The following is a 13,395-nucleotide window of genomic DNA, read 5'->3' as shown; positions in this document are numbered from 1 at the left end:
GCTGGGAGGCCTCGGCCCTGTGTTTTACGTCCACAGACACTCAAGTACTTGCAAGGTCTAGAAAATTTGTGAGACTTTTGGACAATCTTTTTTTACCTTCCTTGGTTCCTGTGCTCCCACCCCCCCCCCCCCCCCCCCCCCTCAAAAACTCATTTCGGACTTTTTTTGTCCCCCGGTTTAGTATCCTCTGTCTTAATCTATTTTTTATTTTGGGCTTGGTACAGTAATAAGTTTATCTTGGCAATTAAAATACTGTTTCCATAATAAGTGTAATGGTCATTAAGCCTTGTGAGTTGTTTTTCAGCTCTGTCTTTTTAATACGATAAATGTGATAATGTTGCTTTTTATAGCAATGGTTTTAAGTAACTGTGCTAAAGTTATAAAAACTTCAAACTACACAAATACCTGTCACAAAAATTATTCCTGAATGTCACCAAGGGACTCAGTATACATAGGCCAGACCTACGTTATGTACAGATAGCATCCAGAGGTAGTGAAATCCTACAGGGTAGGGAAGTTGTGCCTTTTTTGGCTAGAAGCCCCAACACTGACAGTAGTGAAACAAAGGTTTCCTTTGTAAAATTCAATGCTTAAGGCAATCTGAAAACCATGCTTGTGCAGCAGTTTTATTTTTCATTTCACACCAGCTTCAGAAATATTTTTTCTTTTTTTCAAAATAGCACTCTTAAATACAGACTGCCCCTCTTTCCTTTTTGATAAATTTTATCTTTCACATACAATCAGTGTGATACACCTTGGGAATACCTTGAACAGGAACTATACTTCTCATGGTTTCTAATATTTAAAAGACCAGTCTGAAAAGACTGCAACATACCTGTTCTCTGATGCCTGTTTTTTGCAATGAAGAATGCGTGGTCATCATCTGTCTGATACTTCCAAAGGCTGGTTCTGCTGAAGTCCCATGATTGGCTGTGTCACAAGCGTATTCCCATCAAACCAAAGCATTCCTTGCAAATCTTGTGGGTGCCTTTTGCTTCCTTTAGCAGCACCAAGGTATTGATTACAGCACCGGCTGCCTCAGAACCAGCGATTGGCAGCACTGTTCATTCTGTGCTCCCACAACGATTCTGCGAGATATTAAAAAAGGACTGTTCCCTACAGCAACTAGCAACAAAAATGTTGTATCTCTCAGCAAGCACTTTTTAATCTCTATTTTTGCAAAACATGTCCTGAAACACATTTTTTCTCTTATTGTTTCAACTTTCACCGAGTGCTTGGAGCTTTCCCACTAAATTGACCTTTTGTTTTTTTCTAAAGAAAGCATGGTCTTCTGAAACAGCATGTAAGAGTTTTCAATTTTATAAACAGAAACTTTTATAAGTAACTACTGACTCTAAAGAGTATTTTTTTAATGACACTATAGATTTTTCCTGCCTCCACAGAGTTTATAGTAATTTTACATATTTTAACAGCTGCTATTTTTTCAGCTCATAAACCACTCTCATGCAACTGCCTGCCAATTATATGCAAATGCCTATTTTAGTCATGTAGTTTGCTTTTAATGGGTTATTAATGATTGTCCATATATTGGAGTGGGTGTTATATGTTAAATTGAGGCCCTAACATAGGTGCACCGTTTCAGATGAAAAAATCCTTTGTGCCACAGAGACAGGCAGGCCCTTTCACCCAGTTAAGGCCCTTTCACCTACATTAGCCCTCCCTATACAATAACGAACAACAGAGGCTGTCCCTTATCTGATGTGTGCTCTGGGCGCAGAAGACGGTCCATCCTAAATACGTAATCTCCATGTCTAACAGTGACTAACCTAAGTCACAACGAATTCTTAGAAACAGACCCTTAGCTCTTGGGATTTTCCCTAGCACAGGATTATTGATTTCTCCAAGAACTCATTAAATATGCATGAACCACTCTTACGTTAATACTAGCATTCCAAGGCACCTATCTGGTATAAATATACCTCCCTTTGCCCAAGCAAGGCAGAGGAGACCGAGACTTCGATGGCGACACTCTGATATCTGAGACGCTGCAACCTGCGTCATGCCACAGCTCAAGCTGGCAGAAGCCCCTCACCTACCCTGGAGGGTCCAGTTTGAGAATCAGGACGAAGTCCCACTAAGGTAATGGGGTTAGACTAAATCCTAGGGGGATTCTTGGCTCTCTAAAACCTACACATGCTAGGTACACTTAGGTACATCTAGTTAGGCATACTAGGGGTATAGGCTTTATCTTAATGCATTCTGTATTTCATGTATGTGTTCATTACTATTGCAAAATGGTAGAACTATACAATGCCTTTTTATTTAACTGCACTGCTGGCCATAATTCTCTGCTACTGTCCAACAGTTGTCGCAGCACATATAACCAGTACTAGAATAACAATTGTGCAATACATTTTATTGTAAACACACCCGACTGTTTCTTCTATGTACTTCTCTGAGATGAGTGACTGAATGAAAAGTAGTATATTGTTTCCACGATCCTGAGGGATTAGGGTTTTATATTATGTGGTTGCCAGAAGCTATTTCCTTCTTGTCTTCAAGAAGTGTTCTAGTGGCTTCTGAGCTAGCTGGTACAAAGTAATTAAGTGTATTATACATAATAGGGGCATACAGACCTCAGTCCTATGCCAAGGCTATGGTGTATGTTATTCCAATGCACAGAACCTATAAGGGAAATAGGAACTACAGTACACAGTGACCAGAACCTTCAGCCACACCGTATTGTGTGCATTGTGGCCTGAATCTTTTGGTGAGCTGCTTGAGGTCCTCTCGAGACTCCAGTGCGTCCGGCCTGTGGGTCCACTTGAGCTTCACACTTGTTACTTTTGGGCTCCATGGATTGCTCTGGCCTGCCCTGACTCCCCTGTCTTTGGTCAGTCCCCAGGACCTTGCTGTTCCCAACGTTGCTCCTCATCTGCTTTCTGCTTGGCATTCCTTTGCCAATTCTTGTTGGTGCTACTGAAGGACACTGACCCCTCAGCACTCAACATCCTTCCTGGGACAGCTCATACCCAGGTCCTGGTTGTTCTCGGCGTCGCCTGGTCCTCACAGCTGCAGAGTCAAGGTCATTGTCATCTTCCCTAAAACACCGACATTGGAGGGCATTCGTTTTCCAAGTCTCCTGGTAACTCCTGAGTGGCATAGACTCTGTCCCCTCTGTTTTCAGGTACTCCTCTTCAAAAATCCACATCTAGATTCCACTGACACTTTCTCCTCTTCAGGCAGCGGCACGTTTCTGAAGTCCTCCATTGGGTTCGACAACAGTTTCCGACACCACTTCACACGTATGATCCCAGCTTCCCTGGTGTAGGTAACGTGGGTACTAGGGTATCCATGGATGGAGTGACTCTCCATCCTTCTATATTCCAAGGGTTTATTCAGAGTACACTGGGAAGGGTCCTTAATCTTTACAAATCCAACCGCAACTTGCACATTGAATTGTACAGAGCATGTGGTTGTGTTCCCACACTGCACACGCTCTCTGTGTGGTCCCTATCTACTCACCTTAGGTGGTTCCTTGGAGTCCCAGCACTTCTACATCCTATAGACAATGTCTTGACTCGAGTCATGGTTCTTATACTACTTACTTAGTAGATTGTTTGGTACCACCTTGTGGCCACTGTGTATTTTGTCCTATTGACTGTGCTTCTTTCTAAAGTATTGTGTAAATTGTGTTTATCTCCATGTTGAAGAGATTGGAATGTACTAGAGAGTATTATATAATAAATACATATTTTTATAATACTTGATGTGGTTCTTTTTCACTTAATCTATACTATAAGATTGCATTCTGTTAAAACAAGCTGCTTTACACTCCTTGTGGACTAAGGCATAGATGCATCAAGCGAAATTGCGATCGCAATCTCTGCGAAACAGCTATTGTGATTGCAAATTCCGCTCCCGCAATGCATCAAGTACAAAAGCAGCAAATAGCAAATTCGCAAAACAAAGAATCGCAAAACCATTTGGTAAACCCCATTGCGATTCCTTAACAGCGATTACCCACATTTTTTGCGAAATCAATAGCCAAATCGCAATTTAAGGAGAAGCAAAACCAGGTAATAAACATGAAGTCCAATTGTTGAAAGAAAAAAAAGGCAAACAAGAAACAGGTGTTGGGTAAATCAAACACACTTAAGGAGACTCAGTAGGAGCATGAGGAAAGTCACAATGCCAGGTCTCTACATCGTGGCAAGGCGGCTGAGGCTCCAGGCTGCAGCCCAGAACCGACGCAGGATCCAGGAGCGCATCTTCCGGCTGCGGATTACACTCCTGGGCCAGACTGAAGAGGAGATCTACTCCAAATACAGGCTCAATGGGGCTATGATAAAGAAGCTCATCAGAGACCTTGACCCCCTGATGCAGCACCCAACACGGTGGACAAATGCCATGCCCACCCATGTCCAAGTCCTGTGCTGCCTGCACCCCCTGGCCTCCGGCAGCTTCCAGGTGATAGTTGCAGTTGCAGGGGGTATATCACAGAGCACAATGCCACGCTGCCTACAGACTTTCCTGGACGCCATGCTGAGCAGGATACACCACCATATCACCTTCCCAACAACCCAACAGGACTTAATGCAAACAAAGCTGGACTTTTATCACACTGCCCATTTCCCCCATGTAATTGGCTGCATCGACTGCACCCACATTCACATCTGTCCACCCGCAGAGACCGAATACATGTACCGGAACCGCAAGTTATACCACTCCCTCAACATCTAGATGGTCTGCAATGTGAAGACCATCATCACAGACATTGTGGCCCAATACCCGGGGAGCACGCATGATTCATTCATCTTCCGGCACAGCGGCATACACTCCCGCTTGGCCAGGGGTGATTTTGGTGAGGGACATCTCCTAGGTAAGTACACATGCCCACATACAGTATGTTAAGACCATGTTGCTGCACATAACTGGCACTGACCCTCTACTCCTACCTTCAGGTGACAGCGCCTACGGCCTCCGTGAATACCTCCTCACCCCATACCTCAACCCTGCTACACCACAGGAACGGCGGTACAATGCTGCGCATATACACACCAGAAATGTGATAGAGCGGACATTTTGCATGTTAAAGAGTCGATTCCGCATCCTCCACAAGACTGGCGGGTCCCTCAAATACCGGCCTGATGTCTGCTGCTGCATCGTGGCCGTGTGTGCCATACTCCACAATATTGCCACCAAGCGGAGGATACCTGTGGAGGTGTCTGGTAGTGAGTCAGAGGGGGACAACCTGCCACCTGCACATGTGCATCATGCACACGGGGAGAATCCTGCTGAAGGATACAGGCGCCGCACCAACATCACACTGAACTATTTCTAGTGCACCCATACCCCTCACACAACACTGCACTCATGCATGCCACATGAGTTAATGACATGAGAAAGATTTGTGTTCAAAATAAATCTTTTGTTTAGTTAACAAGCTCTCGATGTGCTTTAAATCTGCAAACATGTGTGCTACTGTATTGAGTCATATAGGTTCTTGTATCCTGAGCAGGCGTGCGTGGTTACCTCACCTTGGCACTGCCTGAAATGTAGTCACTGGCGCCTCCTGCCGGACGCACCCTGTCACCTCTCAACCTCCACATTGGGAGTGTCCTGCCGTGATGCAGCGTTGGGCCGGGAACTGCGGCGCCTTTCAGGTTACACCGGCACAGACAGGCTGCTGAGGCTAGATGTACCCTCACTGGCATCATCCCCCCCTTGCATGGCCATGGCCAGATACCTGTTGGTTCTCTACAGCGGTGGTGACCTGCTCCAGGGTCCTTGCAACATCTAGGCAGCATTGTACCATCTGTATCTGCATGGCCAGTGACCTGCGCAACAGCTGGGAAGTGGCGTTCCCAATAAGGTGGTTTGAGCGGGTGTAGGCAGATAGCCGTGTCAGCAGCTGGTGGTGGCGTCTGCGTGTTATGTCCTGCTGCGCCACCATCAGTTGGTTGCTCTCCTTGACAGCTGCAGTTAGCTCCTGCATACTCTCAGTGAGTTGATTAATGTTGCATGCAGTTTTGGAGAGCTGCTGCTGCATTGCTGCTATGTGCTGTGCCTGCTTGCGGTGCACAGCAAGCATCCGAGCCTCAATACCAAGGCCTAGGTTATGTGCCTGTTGCTCCATGTCTGCTGGGGTGGCCACAGAGCGCTGCTGCCTCAACCTGCTGCTTGCCTGGGATCGCACAGAGCTGTGTGTCGTGTCTGCCTCCTGGGTGGTGGTGGGATCTGCTCCACTGGCATGCGCGACGACTGGTGAGGTTGTGCTCCTCCTATGGCTGCAGGGGTGGCCCTGTGTGTTTGGGAAGGTGCTGGTCCAGGTGCTGGTGCAGGTGCTGGTGCATGTGCTGGTCCAGGTGCTGGTGCTGGCTGGCTCTCTCCCTCCATCTCATCAGGAGTCTCCACAATGTGGAGTGTCTCGCTATCAGCATCTGCAGCACCTGTGATGTGAATGGATGCATGATTAATTATATGATTCAGGCACCTGGGATGTAGCAACATGCATGCAGGCTAGCATTCCCTGACTGGCTTTAGGGGTATGTTTCACTTGACTATTCTGACTGTGTGTGGCTATCAGGGACACTGTCACACTACAGGTCCCACAATGCAATTGGGCGTTTGGGAGGGGCAGGGACTGCATTACTGGGGTTACAAATTTGGCTTGCTCTGGAGGCATGAGCATTGTTAGGGGACGGGGTCGCAGTTGCATGGCTCTTACCTTGTGATTGGTGTGTGGCACAGGAGGTGTCCAGTTGAGTGACCCCCAGGCAGGCTGCAGGGTTGATGGTGTCCTCCACTAAGTCCTCCATTGGGGTGTTCGCAGGGACTGTGGAGTCTCCTCCTCCCATGGCCAGTCTCTCCCCCAGTCTCTCTGCAATACGCTCCTTGGCACGGCCTCTGAGGTCGTACCACCTCCTTTTGAGGTCATCGATTGACCGGTGTGTGACTCCAACGGCGTTGACCTTGGCCTTGATGCGCAGCCAGATGCTCCTTTTGGTTGCCTCGGGCACCTTCCGGGACAGCTTCCCAAACAGCTGGTCATGCTCCCTGCTGACTTCCTCTATCAAGTACTCCAGTTCTTTTTCAGAGAACTTGATTTTGCGCTTCCTGGCTGTTTCCCTGGGTCCTGCAGCTCCTGGGACATTCTGAAATCGATGTGTATCCTGTATTGGGACTGCAGGGTGTGTCTCTTGGAGCTCAGTGCTCTGCCTCCTCCTCTATCCAGCTCTGTGATCCAAATGAAGCATGGAGCAGGCTACTTCCTGGTAGAGATGTCATCATTGTGCTCAAAATGCCCCTTCCCGTTTTTGCGATCTCCCAATCTGCGAGATCGCTATTTGCGATTTCGGTATTTGCAAAATCGCAATTTGGGGTTGGGAAACAGCAGATTCTGCGATTTCATAGGGATGTTGGCAAATTCGCCTATGGCGATTGCGGCCGGTTGCGAATCGCAGTTATTTAGCGATTTTGGTGATGCATCCCATTCTGCGAATTCTGGATAGTGAATCGGTATTTTTCGCTATTTAGGATTCGCAGAATGGGTGCTTCATGCATCTGGGGGTTGCTGTCCAATCCTACCTCTGCTAGGTTGTGTATTCCTTCTCTGGAGTTTGAGTGACAGGGCTGGGGGATTCCAGGAAATAGGCTGAGGCAGCCCAGTGGTAAATAGAGAGATATGCATCTAGATGGGAGGGAGGAGTTGCACCTGGGATGTAAATAGGGCTGGACCTTCCCTCCACAATGCTTGCTCCACCTCCTGTGGTGTTTTTGATGCCTCTGGCCTGCCCTGTGAAAGGAGAGAAGGAATCATGTCAACAAGGTGCTCCAGGGCTGTGCCTTCCCTCCACAATGCTGGCTCCACCTCCTGTGGGGCGTCTGATGTTTCTGACCTGCACTGTGAAAGGAAAGAAGGAGTATACCATTGCCAACTAGAGACCCCCAGTTCTAACATCGATCACAGGTGTAACTTGGTTGATTATTTTATGTGGTCCCTGACATTAATTCAACATTTTATTTTATGAGGACTGTAGGAGCAAATGTGCTAAGTCCCAAGGATGAAAGGTTCTGAGCTTAGCTTGCCTGTTGGAAAGAAACTTTTTATCCACTTGTCCCTTCTTCATATTTTGGGAGACTGTCTCTCTTAATTTCCTCATTCTTATCTGTAATTTGGTGAAATATCCAAAAGAGGTTAGTAGTGTCAACTTCACTCTCCCAGGCTTCTCAATACAAGTCAAGCAAGATTCTTGGCTTTCTCCCAAAGAGTAATTCATAATGAAAATGACCCTTTTCCTTTTGTTATTGGCACCGAATGGCAAACATTGCCAAAGGTAACATCTGATCCAACGCTCGAGCCTCTAATCCCAGTCATTTTTTAGGATACTCTTAAAAACGGGGTTGTGCATTACCAAAAACTCATCAGTTTGGGTATTGATAACAGGCAGTAAGAAGTTGCTTTATCCCCGACTGTGAGCACACTTGAGCCATCAAACAGGATTTTAAAAGGGGTACCATGGTCAGTTATGGCTTCCTTATGAAAACCTACCCTTGAAAAGATGTCAATCATGGCATTAGAGAACTAGGCTGTGTTAACTTGTTTCTTGGAATATCGGATCGCATAATGAACCATGACAAGGACAAACCGGTGGCATCTTTTAGATGGATTAAGAGGACCTATTATATCCATCATCACTCCTTTAAATGGTACATCAATTATAGGTAGAGGGTAAAATGGAGCTCTGGGGGGGTTGTATTGACTATGTTTTTGGCTGATTTTATACTCTTTACAAAACTGTTTAACCTGGGAAAATATCCTTGGACTAGAAAAAACGTTTTTGCATTGTTTTCATAGTTGTTTCTTTCACAACATTTCCTGCATGTAAATGTCTATGGGCCAGGATTTGGACTTTTGTTCCTAAAAGGTTGAGATACTAATAGCTGGCTATGTTGATCTCTCCCACCTTGCCTGTATAATAAGAAATTACTCTTAAAAAAAAGGGGTCATACCTCTCTCTCCTATTCTCATTCCTTGGCACCTCTCCATGCTTCTTGTAACAGTGGCACTGGCTGGAAGTCCTGATCACTTTCCCAGATCTCTGTTTCCTCTAGAATTGAAATAGACCCTTGATAATTTTCCCTCCTCTGTTTATTTCTATTTTTTCTTCCATTTACAGCTATAACTTCCCAGTCCTCCAATGAAAAAGAGGCATCTGTTAACCACAATTCTTTCTTCCCCTGACATTTCTGTAGAAGGGACTGAAACTGGGGACCGTCTGTTCCTAAAATGAGAGACTGTCAGATGTGGCACTACTCCAACCTTCATATGTGTCATTTTATCTTCTTTATTTCAAATGCCCGCCTTCGCCAAAGGGTACTCCCTTTGTTTCTCATGTACACACTATATCTTAATGGTATCTTCTACATGATTGGAGCTCATGTCCTTTATGCAAGAAGCCATTACAAACTACCTGAAGCCTGTTCCAAGTAGGGCCTGCACTGGTTAACCATCTACTTTTAATTGATAATGGAGCTGAGATGGTTCAGCTTCTTCTGCACATAAGACTTTCTTAGTAACCCAAAATTCCATTAGCTCTTCTTCTTTCAACTGGGGTCAAAATCTCGCAATGTGTCCTAAATTCCTGCATTCACAGCACGGCGGCCCTGAAATTTGTGAGGCCACACTCCTATTTGCATACATGACCATGGGTTCACATCTTCTGGTATAAAGAGAATTTGATCTTTTACTTAATGGAATTGTTTTACTCTTAACCAAGGGTTCCTCTTTCAAATGTCTATTCTCTTGAGCTTGATTGATGGAGAAGGCAATTTCTACCGCTGTCATTATTGTGACATTACTGTGTTGTTTGACCCATCTTAGTGCAGTTGGCTGGTGTGAGTTCAAGATATTTTCTAAATAGATCTTCTCTAAGATTTCTTCCTTCATACTTGTTTCTGATTTCAACCAGGGATCAGCTAGGTCTTTCACTCTATAAAATAAGACTTACGGAGTTGACTCACCAGTTTCTTCTGTCAAAATGTTACTCAATAGGCATTATCCTCAACCCCTATTTGTTACTAAATACATGTTTTAAAATCCATGAATGAGATGAGTCCCCTAGGTTTAGCGGCCTGGTATGCTGTTTGTAGATCTCCTGTAAGCAAGGGACCAAGATACTGACCCCCACCTATCTGCGGGGTCACTTTTTTCGTATTGCTTAATACTTACTACAATTTCTTTAAATTAAGCCTGTCTGTTCTGTGCCATAACTATTGGTGCTTCAGCCCAGGTTTGTTTATTGTACTTGTGTGCTGAACCTGACAAGATTTTGGGTTTAGTACGTGGGAAGGTCTCAAATCCTCTCTACTAATAACTCAATGTTCTGCAGTGCATCCTGCTTGGAGGTTCTTGCTACCAAATAAATGGCTAAAGAGGGGTCTCATTATGAAGTTTTCTGGCTTCATGGAGCCCTGCTCAGCTACCGTTTTGGACCTTGCATCACTGCTTGATTTGAGTAATAAAAGGTAAGTGAGTCAGAATGTAAAACGTAGATCTGAGACAAAGAGGCAAGTTTACCCTAGTGGCAAAATTGCCTTTGTGGCTATATTTTCTATGTTTATTCCACTCTTAGCTTTTGGTACCGAAACTGATGGCCTCATTGGGAGCAGTGGCCCAGCAGATCTGACTTTTAGAGAACCTTATCAGCTACATAATCCTACCTTGCCCCTTTAGAGGGGTTGAACTTCCAGCAAATGAGACACCAGGTAAAGGCTTTGACTAGTTTGATCTACGGGTTTACTAATCTATGTCCTGATCAACTGCAACCCATTTTTATAACATTGGCACTTTCCATTGTTTAGTGCCTTAGAAAATAATCATCTCTTGCTTGTTGTGCCTCCAAAATTTTCGCCCATTTCTTTTTTATGGCAGTAGAACTTTGTGCACTTTACCCTGTTAATCAATAGTAAAGTGCCTGAGTACTCCTTTTAACATGGTTGAATTGCATAACCCTAATTGGTATATTTAACTTACCTACAAGTCCCTAGTATATGGTACAAGGTGTACCAAGGGCCTGTAGATTAAATGCCATTAGTAGACTGCAGAATATATTGTACCATCCACTACAGTAGCAGTGCAATCCTGGCTTCAAGTTACCATTTTATCCTAACTTGAATGCAATTTGACCTGTGAAAATAAATCCTTTGGACAGGTCTAAAGCTTCTGTTTAAATAATAATAAGTCACCCCTGAGCCAGCCTTATAGCCAATAAGGCAGAGTGCATGGTATTTAAAAGCAAGACATGTTGAAAGTTAATGTTAAACATTACCTTACTGTGACTAGTGCCTAAAGCTATTTTCACTAGCAGGGTTGACTGTTCCATAAAGAAGCATAGGGATACAGTATCAAATGTAAATATACTATCCTTGGCTAGGAAACATTAAAAATATAATTAATTCTTGGACTCTTTGAATAGGTATTAAAAGTCCAATTTATTGTTGAAAACAGATTTGTAATAGATAAAAAGGAAAAGGCACTTTAAACTGAAAAACCCAATCATCTGCTCTGCCTTAACATTACGCTGACTTCTGATGGTATCAATGACTAGAGAAGGTGGTGCCATTGAAAGTTGGGATAGTGAGAAAATCACAAAACAAGTATAGTTAACACCTTATCATCTAGGATAATCAGATCTTTTACTGCAGTCTGGACACTCAGCTCGTGCCCCAAAAAAAGTATCCAAAGGGACTCTTTTGTTCAGATCATCTTAAGCCTATTAAATTCTCCGATGGGAGTCCCAAATTCACCATTGGTAAACAAGTAAAGACATGACAATCTAATGAAGTAGCTTAGTCAAAATAATTTAAATAGGATTCCTGTAAAAGCTGCTCATCAATGTCCTTTGACATGCAGAGTTCATGCTTGTAAAACCTGAGATAAATGCAATCTGATCTTAGTGAGATCGAAACATAATCTGCCGAAACAATCAGTCCAAAACCATGCTCTTTAGTGTCCAAAATGTATGTTAAGATTTCATGCAAGTGGTGTAAAATTTTAAGAAGTCTGGAGTTAAAAGTTTTTTTGAGAATCCATGAATAACCCAACATGCTTACAGTGCTCGACAATAAATATCACGTTCACATGTCATGGCTCCATCCTGGCAATAAACTCACAGTTTGCACATTCAGTCTCAAGGCTTCATGGAGAAAAAGTGACTAAGTGAGTACGAAGAAATTTTGAACGGACAAAGGTGCCAAAATAATCTGACCAGAAAGGGACCTTTCCTGAGCACAAAATTCTAATTTCTTTCACTCTGAGCTTTCAAGCTAAAGTTCAATGTCTTCAACGAGACTTCATCCAAAGGTTATCCAACATCATAGAGCCTTTTTGGGCTACAGCCTGCAGCCTGACCCAACTGAAGATTATGGGCCTCCATTTAGGAGACTAAGCCTGAAGGTAAATTTTCTAACCTGGTTCCTGTATCCAACCTGCGCTCTAATGCAGTAGGTCTCAAATCGTACCTCGGTACCGGTCTGCCGCTGGCAGTTGAGCGCGGTTGGCGCCTAAAGCTTTTTGGTGATATTTGAATTTAAAAATGTAAAAATTCATTTCTCTGGTTCTTCTTATTGCATTTTTTTTATTTTGGCGTCATTTTATTGAAATATACTCTAATTTCCTAAATTTCTTCATGATTTTTCTTGTATTGTGTTCTGACTTTGCTACTGTTTTGGTAATGCATACATACTTTACATATTGCCTCTAAGTTAAACCTGTCTGCTCTGTGTATAGTTACCAAAGGGGTTGAGTGCAAGTTAATTTAGTGACTTTAAATGTTCACCCTGAAAAGGCTTGTGTTTATTACATAGGGAGGGTAGTCACTCGCCGTAACTAATAAACCCAATACCTTACAGGTGCATTTAGCCTAAAAATCTAATAATCCATATCTCTTGTTACCATGATATGATTTTGGATATTTGTTTTAATTTTATTTATTGCATTTATATTTTTGCTTAATTGGCTTGGAAATGTTATTGTTTTTATTTTTTAACTTTAGAACAATTTTGTGCTGCATGAATACTTAACACAAATTTCTTTAGGAACTGCTTTTAACCAAGATCAGTCGGGATAAATTCTGGGATACCATATGGAAAAAGTGTGTTGACCTAGCAAGGCCTCAATTTGTAGCTCTGTGTGAGTTTTTTCTTAAGTTACTAATCCTTACTCTTCCAGCTACTTCATGTTAAGCATCTTAGCGTCAATGGTTGATATGAAATCCCGCATTCTTGTCAGATTCGCTAGGGGTTCGTGGCCCCTAAGCAATGAATAAATAGATTGGTTATATAGAAAAACATGGATTTTTAAATGTATCAAGGCATTATTTCAGTTTTAGTATACTTGTTGGGTAGATACCTAAATGACCACAGGGTTTA

General features: G+C 43.5%; 1 protein-coding gene across 1 annotated transcript in view; it reads left to right on the top strand.

Moving 5' to 3' along the window:
- RTN4R (reticulon 4 receptor) overlaps positions 1-13,395 on the top strand; it is a 906,839-nt gene that overhangs the window by 28,709 nt on the left and 864,735 nt on the right. The gene's annotated exons all lie outside the window — the stretch shown is intronic.

This window comes from Lissotriton helveticus, chromosome 11 (assembly GCF_964261635.1).
Source record: "Lissotriton helveticus chromosome 11, aLisHel1.1, whole genome shotgun sequence".
NCBI classification, from domain to species: Eukaryota; Metazoa; Chordata; class Amphibia; order Caudata; family Salamandridae; genus Lissotriton; species Lissotriton helveticus.
This window is presented reverse-complemented; position numbering and strand designations above follow the sequence as displayed.